At 35.2% G+C, this 12,314-nt stretch overlaps 1 long non-coding RNA gene across 1 annotated transcript; it reads right to left on the reverse strand.

Moving 5' to 3' along the window:
- Positions 1 to 2,748, reverse strand: LOC127100813 (uncharacterized). Its single transcript, XR_007794502.1, has 2 exons — positions 2,257 to 2,748; positions 1 to 339 (listed from the first exon to the last, which is right to left on the reverse strand). It is a non-coding gene; the product is annotated as an uncharacterized LOC127100813 (long non-coding RNA).
- Between the last annotated feature and the right edge of the window lie 9,566 nt (positions 2,749 to 12,314).

Below are 12,314 nucleotides of genomic sequence, written 5' to 3' on the forward strand. Positions count from 1 at the left end.
TTAACTTGGAAATCAAGTTATATTACATTCAAACAGATCATGTTTTTTCATTATAAATATTCCAAGTTTCATAACAAAAGAACCCAAAGTACAAATCATACAAAAATCCATTTTTTACCTAGTATTGACTTTTGGTCAAACAGTTGACCAAAGGTCAAACTAGCTACCTAAACCTACTTTGGTCCTCATCATCATTGATCCTCCATTTATGCCTTTAATTTTCCTCAAATCCTCCAAGTTCTTCGAGACTTTTTCATGTTCTTGATGCATCCCACAATTACTTTGTGATGCCATAATGTTAAGCTAAGCCTCGATCACTCCATCTCATGCACATCAGCCCTGCACCAATAGAGAAAACACCATACACATCAGAAATATCAAATCAATTCATACAGACAATCAGCATTCACTCATCCATATAACCATATACAATCCAATTCAAACCAAATATAGCATCCAATATGATATGATTAGTCATAATTTAATATGTCTAACCATGCAAAAAAAATCAAGACAACAGTGCTCCATACCAATTCAACACAACCTATTAACATGACCTGTTAGCTTTCCATCCAAGATTACACCTGTAAACTACTAACATCTCACAATGCAAAAAGCACACAAGTTCAATTCCCTAATAGTTCCAATTCACTAACAGCCACTAGTTCAAAATGGCAGCTACATGCCTCCATTTTCAAAATGCACATACATCATAATGGTACAGGTTATAGCAATACATCAATGTCCAACACAACTTCTTCTATCTAATCCATTGTCTAATAGTTCTAATAGTAGTTCATTGCAGAACTAAAATAGCTCAGGTAAGGTCCATGATTGTTGCATCCAAGTAGCTTATCACATAACCAAAAGATTATGAGGTTGTGTTGGTAACCGGTTAGCCAAATTACTCCATAACTCATTTTCACATCAAGAAACTTTGTTTCTCAAGTTCATTAACACTTAACATTAAATTCAATACTAACATTCAAACCATTTTATAACAGTTACTAGTTTCTAGAATCCAGCTCCTAGTTTTAACTAACATGAGAGCTCATTCAGTTTCAAACAAATTACAACTCAATTGTCAGCTTCATAACAATTCTAACTACACTAACCTAGTTCATACTCTAACAATTGTTAACTAACCAACTTCAACTAGTCAATAATCAAGCTATTTGTTCTCACTACACTAACATTCCAATTCAGTTTTAACAACCCCTAACTATCAGTTTCACATACCACATTTCAATTCATTTTTTTTCTTTTCTAACTGTTTCCAACTGACTTAAACTAGGATAAATAGTTTATTACACTTTTAAAAGAGTCACTAACCATCCAACTGTCATGAAATTCCAACTGGTTTTTACTAACCATAGAACGTCCAATTAAGCTTCTAAACTAACTTCAAAATACAAACAAACCAACTAATTTTCCAATTCATTAACCCAAACTCTCAAACTTTTTTTCCACATCAAACTAGTTCATTAACCTCATTTTTTAACCGTCAGAAACTAATTACTAATACATTTAACTAACTCTTTCCAATGTCAATAACTAACTAAAACATACACTAATTGTAGAATTAATTCTGACAGCCTCTACCAGTTCTAACTTCATTAGCAGTTTCAAGTAGTTAACTAATCTAATTCTTCATTCACTCTAACAACACAATTATATCTAACTACACTAATTTCATAACTAACCACCACTCAAACTGCTAACAGTATATAACGGAATTTAACAGTGTTGACTAATTGATAACCACCTTCTTCATTGAATTTAACCCTGCCCTAACATTTCTAAGAGACCTACCCAAGTTGACCTAATCTATTACACAATCTCACTTTATATATTCTCATCATCACTCTTCAATCAAGGGGGAACCAATCACTTTCTACAGTAACACTTCATAAACCAATCATTCTCTGCATCAGTCTCTATCTCTGCAACTTACTCCCTTCATCTCCACCCTCAACTAGAGCTCACTTCCACGACCATTGAAGCTTAACCTTGAAACTTCAAACACGTTGAGCCAAGCCATTCCATACTATTCTCTGCATTACACTTTGCATCACTCTCACTGTTTTAATCCTCTATATACTCTCTACTCATCAATGTCATCAGCAATCTCGTATTTTACACCGTCACACAGCAACAACAACAATAATAATATAACCTACGGACTAAGAACTCAAAGAAGAGGAAGAAGGAGAATTGTGAATTACGGAAGGAATAGGAGAAAAATTTGAAGCATACCTGTAGAATCCTCTGGTTTTCTTATTACATCTTCATCTTCATCAAGCTTCAACGATTTCCAATGCCACCTCCGCCTTGTAGGTTGGTAATTCCTCCATATTTTTGTTTCAAAATGCTTACCACGATGTAGTACTAAGGCCTGAGTTCGTTTTGGACCTCTACGCTCGTTTAATTTTGAAATTGCATCATAGGGTTCATGAACGTATGTTTCGATTTGGAGATCTGATGGAGTTTAGGAGGAAACAAACACGAGAATTGAAGATAAGAGATTGAGAGGATGTGTTTGGTTTTGGTTTGCGGTATATTTGGAAAGTTATGCCGCCTCCGACGTGACAGAGCGATTTCTAGTGGGCGGCGTAATAGAGAGAGGGAGTGAGGAGTTAGGCTAAGTGAAAGAAGTGGAAATGAGGAAGATCTGATTATCCCTCGACAATTTGCCTCTCCATGTTGGGCCTGGGCCACTAAGACCAAGGATTTTGATTGCTACACCCTCATTTTGTTTGCGCGCTCCCTCCTTTTGAACTATTTCAAATACATATTTGGGCCACTTTAGCCAGACCCAATGTCAGTCCTGAAGGAGAAGAGCGATCCAAAACGCAGCGGAATTTAAAATTTCTCCTTTAATGATCCTTACGAATGGGCATGATCAGTGATAGAATCGTTACCTCTTGTGACGATTGAAACCTTTGATGTAGATCTTAGGAGCGATCACGAACGTTGAACGACGACAACGCCTCTACTCAGTCCACACGAACGGATTCCTTCAATCTCAGTGCTAGCTGCTACGAATGAAGGCTTTGAGAGAGAGAGGGAGAGAGAGAGAGAGAAATGAAATTGCAACTGCACGAAATACTTCTGCACAAGGGTTCTATTTATAGAACCACTTATGTGGGCTACAAGCTTAAAAGTCCACTTAAGTGTATGTGGCCCATATTTTATAATATGCCAAAATCACTTAAGGGCGTGGTACCTTACCATATTTCGTATTCTACTTAAGTACACCGTACCTTACGATGTTCTACAATTCACTTAAGTGCATAGTATCTTACGGTGTTCCTTAGTTACTCTATCTCTCATCAATCCGTCCTTTGTGTGTGACCCTGTAGGTTTTCGCAGCATTGATAATTATATTAAATCACGCATTTAACATAATAAACAGTAAGCGGTATCTAGCAACACATCACTGCTACCCAAGACACGAAAAATGTCATGTGATCTAACAAATCCTTCTGTGATAATACTTATATGTATAATTACCCTTTTGCCCTTATGTCTATATTGAACACAAGGCATAGACCGTGTCATCCTTGTCCAATTCAATATTGGGCCCATAGACATTTATCCTGTTACGCAGGATGGGCAAATTCCATCGGTCACTCATGTCCCTTAGCATGCTTCGTGGAGTACCCATCAACTGTCTTTATGGTCATCCAGTTACGGACAACGTTTGATCAGCAACAAGACACTCGACTTTACATCTAGGGTCCATAGTGGTTTTAGGTCGAAGGGTGGTATACACCATTATCACCATGAGAATAACTTATGACACTTTGCATAACATTCTATATAATATTCTCATAGCGGGTCAATCCAGTATAAATATTACTCTTAATATTCATACCTATGTTTAAGACTTGATAACTCCTTATCCATGATCCATGAGATGTGATCATCAGTCTATATACATAATAGTCTTAATGCTTTAATGTTATCCCACTTCACAATAAAGCTCGACTACGAATACTTAAGAATAGTGTCCTTATGTTTAATGTGATCTCATGATTAAGTCACACTTGATACATTAAACGGACTAGCTATTCTAGGAACTTTATTAAACAAACATAATAAAGAAAAAATCTTTTATTATTAATAAATAATTCGATACAAGTACCAAAAGTATTGGCCTCTAGGGCTTACACTAACAAGTCATGTTGTCCACACCCCCTGTGACAATACACCCCCTGCATTTAGTTTGTTTTTAATCATTAGTTTTTATTATTTTTGACACACTTTCTTTTTCTCAACATTTTAATCCTTTTTCTACACATTTTAATCTTTTGTAATATACATTTTAAATACTCTTTTAATACATTTCCTTTTTGTTAATAAAAAACACTTGGAAAAATTAATGATAGTGCATAGGATTTTAATTAGGTTTTAATCTCATTTCTTATTTGGAAAATTCTTAAAAAGATGATAATGCACTTAGTTTTTTAATTAAACATGATAAGTTTTAGATTTAACTTTCAATTAGTTTTTTAGAAACTAGTAAACATATTATATTAGATATTTTATTAGCATTTTAGTTTTAATTTTAGAAACTAATAGGTGATTACCATTATAATTTTTTTTTATAATTTTAGTCTTTCAATTTAAAATTCATGTGGTTGATATCTTGGTTCATGCCCTGATTGATAGATCAAAATAAATTTTGATAAATTAATCACTTCAAATTTATCTGATTTTTCTATCCAATCAAGTGATCATAAGTCCCTTAATCACTTGATAGGATTAGATCTCTGCACTTGCATCACACTGGATTCCAAATCAAACATAAGTTCAAGACATCATGCAAAACCTCAAGGCTGAAGACTTTGGACATCAAGCACAACAAAAATATTCATCTTCAAAACTTGTCAATAATGATGCAAATTGTGTGCCACGAACCTTAAGCAATGGAGAATAATGAGAGAGATTATTCCTATTCTTGTTCTGAGTATCTTTGGGTACGGGGCGTAGGCCCCAATTATTCAAACTATTTGCCTCTGTTCATAAACTTTAGTACAATTGAAATCAAATTATTGTCAAGTCTTCTTCTTCACAGACACTTCAACAATCAACATCTATTACACTCATCAACAATACATTTCTCTTTGGACTAAACACAATATTCTTTGATATCCATGCATTCTTTAGGTTAATCACCTCATGGTCACGCACCCATTTCTAAATAAATACCCCTCATTCATTTCCTGTAAAGCCCCATGCTCTGGAAACCTTATGCATTTCCTTGTGGAACCTCATGCTCTAGCAAACCTTCATGCGTTTCCTTGTGGAGCCTCATGCTTTGGAAAATCCTTTTATTTTATTTTGCCTTGTGGAACCTCATGCTCTGACAACTCTCATGCATTGCCCTTGGGGAGCCTCGTGCTCTGGAAACTTTCATGCATTGCTCTGTGAAGCCTCATGCTATGGCAAACCTTCATACATTGCTCTGTGGAGCTTCATGCTATGGCAACCCCCTTTTGAAGGTCTTAATCCTTGGATCTAGGCAAAATCCTACAATTCTGCATTGACCATGTCATCTATTGGTTAACGTCACACACTCTTTGATTCAGACTCACCTACCCGATGGATTCAAACAACTCACAACCCTTGGTCCAAATAATACCTACACAACACACAAACAACTCTTTTCTCATTTTCCAACAACTTCTCTCATTTCATAAACCACTTTTACAATTCAAACAACACTTTTGCAATTCAAGGAATTCTCTCTTTTCTTTTTTCTATTCAAGCAACTTCCTTTTTCCTTTTATCGCACAAACTTTTTCAAAACAATTTCCTTTCTTTTCATAAAAGAACCGTTATAATTCGTTCTTTAGCAGTCAGACTAAAAACTTAGAGCATCCGACCAAGGATCAGAATCAGCTAACGTTGAAGCACTTCTAGGATACAATTATAATTGTTCCATAAAATCAATCAACTCATCTGTAGTTTGTACCACGAACTACAGAGCTCTCTCATTACACTATGAGAATATGTAGGACGATGGTTCGAATCCTTGACGAGCACACTAATTAATAGACTTTATTTTCCTCTTTCGCAAGTAATCTTTAGATAGTAACACTCATCCGTGCAAAGAACAATCAAAATGATTCCCGTTGAGTACAACGGATGTGAGAGATGCTAATATTTTCCCCTTGCATAACCGACTTTCTTATCCTTTTTCTCTTTCCCATAGATTTTATCGATATTTTCCCTTTTCTTTTGAAATAAATAAAATTCGATGATGACTCTATTGTATATTCGAACGTACGATGCATTCAGATATTTTTTACGGCGCAACAATGTCTATTAATATGTCTTGAATTTAGTGTCTATGAAATAAAGCTCTTTTACTTAGTTGTCTCCTTTATGTTTGTGTCAAGTTAATTTAGTCGGGCTAGATCCTTCACTAAGGACCGAACTCACCTTGAATATCATTTCAAAAATCACTTAATTTTAAAACTATTTCAAATAACTTTTCATAAAAATTATTTTCAAAATACAACATTTAAAAAAAATTATGATTTGATTATGTTTTGATCTTTAGTAATGTATGTTTATACTATAAGATATATCATTCAATTTAAATAAAAAATGATTTAAAATAATTTATAATATTTAAAAAATTATTTTTATAAAAATTATTTTTAAAATAAAAATATATATTATTTTTTTAAAATTAAAACAAACCTACCTTAAAACATTAAAATTCTTGAAATAAAAAAACTAAAAATGTATTTAACTTTTTTTATAAAAAAAAATGTTGATTAAAGTCAAATAGCTCGCAATTAGGATAGACTCAGATGATGTTGTTCACGAGAGCAATGATTTGGTGGTGTATTATTTTTAGTTATGGAGCCATATTTAGAGGAAAAAAGAGGTTGATTATATTAATTTGATCAAACTATAGCTTAGTGTATTTAGTTAGAAAGAAATAATATATTTTTTAAAGGGATGATAGGAAATATTTTAGAGGATTTTTCTACTATACCCATAACACCAAATAAAATATTCTTAGACACACTCACATTAATTTTTTTTTAAACAACCAAAATATTAATTTTATATTTTAGCTTTTTGTGAATGCACCCAAATTTGTGCCTATAGTCATGTATGTTCCCATGCAAGACTAGCTCTATTTTAAATTGTCTGATAAAATAAAAATTTGTCGCATTTTTAGAGAAAAAAAATTAGTGTCTTCTAATTAATAGAAAAATCTACTTTGTTGTATCGAAAGAGTAAGATATTCTATTTTTTATAATGAATCTGGAATACCCTTATACCTATCTTAATGAAATTTGCTTAAAAAAATGAAATTCTAAAAATAGTGTAAGAGCCATTTTATGGTGATTCTATAATTTGAAAAGGTTTCTTGCAACTGCATAAATGCTAAACACTATTTATTTGTAGTATATAAACATGAGATTTTACATTATAAATTGATCAACAAAGTTTTATATCTTACATAGAATACAAAATTAGAAAAAAATGTCTAAAAATCTTATATTCATTTGTGCTATTATCCTCTTCCTTTCCTTATTTCTTCTATCCTACGGCCGTAAGATTTTATTTTTAAATTATTTTCAAATTTATTTATTCACCTTATATTCAATCTCTTAATTTTTTAACTAACATTTGATTTAATCTTTTAGATGTCTCAGAATTTCTGAATTCATGCACTTCGGACTCTGAGTGTCCAAGTTATCCATGTCTTGCTGGTGGAATTGGGAGGTGTTTTATGTTTGAGTGCACATGTTTGTATAGCATAAGTAATAAACAACAACCTCTACCATGAAAACTTAGTTTTTTTCTTAAGAGATTAATTATGTTAGTAGTTTTAAGAGGTTAATTACTTAATTAATTTATAAGTTTGATGTTTAGGTCTTAGATATGTTTTATAAACAGAATCATATTGTATCTTTTTCATATATCTTTCAAGCTCAATATTTTACGAATTAAATATAATCATTATGAATGGAGTTTAATTTGTATGTTTTGTCAAGTTAAAAACTCACATACCACCCGTCTAATTAGATTTCATTATTTGGATATGCTATTGATAGTGTTAATAAGACCGGAGTGATTTACAAATAGAGTGATGAATGTATATTTGATAATGAACTCTAAAATATATATAGTATTTGGTTGTATCGATTTGGTGTTTGAGGCATATGCAAACACTTTGACGTTTAAGTTACTGACAATATATATTTTATTTTTGAGATCTCCATTAGACTTTATAGTGAGGTTCTAGAGTTTCGTCTCTTAAAACCTTTTATAAAACCTTATGTCCCAAGACAATTGTCAAAAAGGACAAATCTCAAGGGTTATGTTTCTGTATTATTTTAGAGTTTTATGTCTATCAATTTGTTCTAATCAAGTTCCTCCTATGATAGGTCTATCTTAGGTTTCAAAAATCTAAAACATTCTTGTGGACAAGACATTGAATATGTGACATCATCAACTTGACTTCATCACAATGACATCATCATTTACAATGGTCTGATTTGACAATTCATTGTTGTTTACCAATAATGCTTTTGAGAGTTACTCATTGGGCATGGTCATAATCATTTGAGCATTAATAGCAGACCATAGTAGTCAACCCCAAGTTTGTGTCTGGTGGAGCCATGTTGTGGTTTGTTTTTTAGGGTTAGTTTGTTGACAAATCACAACTTTGATTATGTTTCTTCTTCAAATATCATGTTTCATGGTCTACCAGTTGAAGGTTGTGTAAGTTAACTATTTTTTAGTTTTTCCTTTCATTTAATGGTGTGGTCCCATCCTCTTATCATCTTCTCAACCATGCGGGGGACGCTTGGGTGAATTTTTAATTGATTCTCAACATTTCTATATTCCATCATGCGTTTGTTAGGTATATCCCTAGAAGTTCTAGGTTTGTCATGCAATTAAATTTTTTGCCCATACACCTAGGTGTAATAATTATAGTGTTGGGGTGAGTGGGGGGAGTTGTGTAATGATTTCTATTAAATCCATATGTTCTTCTATGATTGACTTATGTCAATTGAGGCGTGTGTGCCAATTTTCTTTAATTCACATTCATTTTAGTTTGTGTTACTTTATATTTGATTTAGGTGTAGTGATGATGATTTGGTTTTTCTCTTGGTGTCGCGGTGCGAAAAATGATCATGAACGCTCACACGCTCGAGATAACAGAGTCGCCATCAAAATTTATTTATTCCAAAAAGGAAAGGGAAAATATTGATAAAACCCTTAAAAGAAAAAGAAAATGATCGTCGTAACCAAATTCGAATTCGGGAGTCGATTATGCGAGGGAAAGGTATTAGCAAACCTCACATCCGTTTTACTCAACGGAAACCATTTACTTAGATTTGCGATTGAAAGTTTAGTGTCATACGGTGAACTGACTTGGGGTATTTTGCTTTTTATCGCAATGTCGCGGATAGCAAGAGTCGCCACCGACTTTTCTTTTATCCAATAAGGAAAGGTGGAAAAGAACAGGAAAGACCTCAATAGATTTTGGGTTCGGGAGGTACATTATACAAAGGGAAGGTATTAGCACCCTTTGTATCCATGGTTATCCATGGGCTCTTAATTGCTGGATCACTTATATTTTTGTCTGAAAAGTGTTGGTGAATTGTTTAAAAATGTTTCGAAAAGAGAGTTTAACTTTGTAATGATTCTCGTATGAATGTATACAAAGTATTTATCTCGTTTGATTTTGAAAAACAGTTTAGAAAAATATAACTTGGTAATGATTCTAGTATGAATGTATACCAAGTGGTGATTTTCTAGGACTTGCAAAGTGTGAGGGGTGGAAAATGTTTTAGGTTATGATCCAGTAATTGAGAGTTATACCTTCCTAAGGTCGTTATGGGCATTTCCTATCCTTATGAGGGTAAAACTGTCCTTACTATTGAGAAGCAAGTAGTTTTATCCTTTGGATGTAAAAGGGTCATTGTAGGGTCATCGATAGGTCATTGAAGGCAACAGTTGTAAGGATACCTTAGCATTCGAAGGGACGATCATCATTTAACCGTAGGCTACACCGAAGGGTCATCGAGGGACAAAATCGTATTTTCGAAGGCAACATCCGAGGGACCATGATTTATTTTATGATGATTTAACCGAAGGGTCTTTGCTAAGTGTATCCCTACATTCGCGGGACACGACCGTTATACCGTAATACCGTAGGGCTGCAAAGAGAGGTCCAAGATCACATATTTAAAGGCCGTATTTTACAATCAATTAGGCAATTAGGATGAATCTCCACATTAAAATCAATACATTAAAATCAGCTAAGTAATTGAGGGTGGATCTCCACATAAAAATTAATACATTAAAATTAATTAGGTAATTTAGGGTGAAACTCCACAAAGGGCATCCCACAAATAAAGTGGAATACCTATCTAGCTAGCTTTCCCGACGATGTGTGAACCCTTGCAAAACTCAGCAAACATGTCAGAATACCAAATCAGGGTGCAATCGAGAATTACACCACAAAAGAAACCAGAACAGCAGTAGGGTCAGATAAACAATGCATGGCTATGATAAAAACATGACAGGTGGGCAAAAGTCAGAACAGAAAAGTCGGCTGCTGTCGCGTTCGCTCCTGCTTCGCCTAGCGAAGTCTTAGCGAACACTCGTTGCATGCTCGTTTAGCGATGTGCTAGCGAGCGGCTGCGGATTCCGGTTTTAATAACGATATAATGGCAGCAAGCTTCACACCTTATAGCATTCATTACAGAGATTATGTGGTTAGACATTCAGATGTTCATGCATACTTAAATTCATATGTAAAACTTAAGATAGTTTCATAAATTCAATCATGATACCATGTGCAAATTAAGAACATAAGGTAGTAATAGCAATGCCAACCTGTTTGTAATTTAATTGTAACCTTGAATTGGCCGATCGGATCGAATTGAGCGGAAGTGACCTTGCTGCCGCCGGCTTTTCCTTCAGGGTTTCCTTTAGGGTTACTCGGAATTCTCAGGGTTAGCCTCCAGGATTTTCCGTCTGTGAGCGCTAGGGTTTGCTTGCTAGGGTCCTCCTTTCGTCCTTTTTCGTCCTCATGGTTGAAGCTTGGCTATTTATAATGCTCTTGTTGTGACCTAATGGGCTCAGAGTGAAGCCCGAAAATTCTGATGTTCACAAGCTTCGCTAGGCGAAGGAGTTGCTCGCCTAGCGAGCCAGCTAGTTTGGGCTTTTACTGGATCTGATGCTTCGCTGGGGCGAGTGTCATAACGAAGTGTTCGCTAGGCGAAGGAATTGCTCGCCTAGCGAGCAAGCTAGTTTGGGCCATTTTCTGGATTGGGCCTGTTGTGAGCTGGGCTTTTGTTCCTTTAAGATCAGTGCCTTGCAGAATAAGTCGGAGTGCCTTGAAAAATGCCTTGTAATATCAACGGGCAAATTTTGGGGTATGACAGCTGCCCCTGTTCAATATTCTTGAACCGAGAGAGTAGAATGGTATGTGCACCATTCGTGGTCTGGAGGTGGAAGATTATTGAACACTAAAATGCCCCAAAAATTTGCGCTTGTCAACCAAGAGCTAGTCTTGATGGAGATGGGCTTAAAGATGCCATCCAGGGAATTTGATGATGAGAACTTCAGAGTGCGTCGTACATTAGACGATATCTGAAGACATGGATGTCGTACCGAGTCATACGATAGACCGTATAGTGAGTCATCCATTATGCTGTCGATTTCGCTGGGGAGTCAGAGTGTGTTACACGCTGCTGGGGATAAGGGATCAGAATGGATCATATGCTAGACCGTATCTGAATACCAGAGTGAATTGTTCATCAGGCGGATGACTTTGCCGAGGATGAAAAGTCAGAATGGATCGTACGCTTGATCGTCTCTGAGTTGCAAAATGAGACCTCCATTAAGCGGGTGATTTCACTGGGGATAGAAGATCAGACCGGATCGTATTCTAGATCGTATCTGAGTTGAAGATCCAAATGGGTCTTATGCTAGACCGTATTGGAGTTGCAGGATGAGCCGTCCGTTAGGCTGTGTCTGACGATGAAAGGGGGTAGTCGTACGCTAGACTACACTTCAGAAATGTACCGTACACTAGGTAGCATCTGAGGAGACGAAGGTCTAACTGGGTCGTACATTAGACCGTATCTGAGCAGAATGAGCCGTCCATTAGGCTGAATCTGATGATAAAAGGGGGTAGCCATATGCTAGACTACACTTCAGAAATATACCGTACACTAGGTAGCATCTGAGGAGATGAAGGTCTAACTGGGTCGTACATTAGACCGTATCTGAGCAGAATGAGCCGTCCATTAGGCTGAATC

The sequence above is a fragment of the Lathyrus oleraceus genome, chromosome 1 (assembly GCF_024323335.1).
Source record: "Lathyrus oleraceus cultivar Zhongwan6 chromosome 1, CAAS_Psat_ZW6_1.0, whole genome shotgun sequence".
Taxonomy (NCBI): Eukaryota; Viridiplantae; Streptophyta; class Magnoliopsida; order Fabales; family Fabaceae; genus Lathyrus; species Lathyrus oleraceus.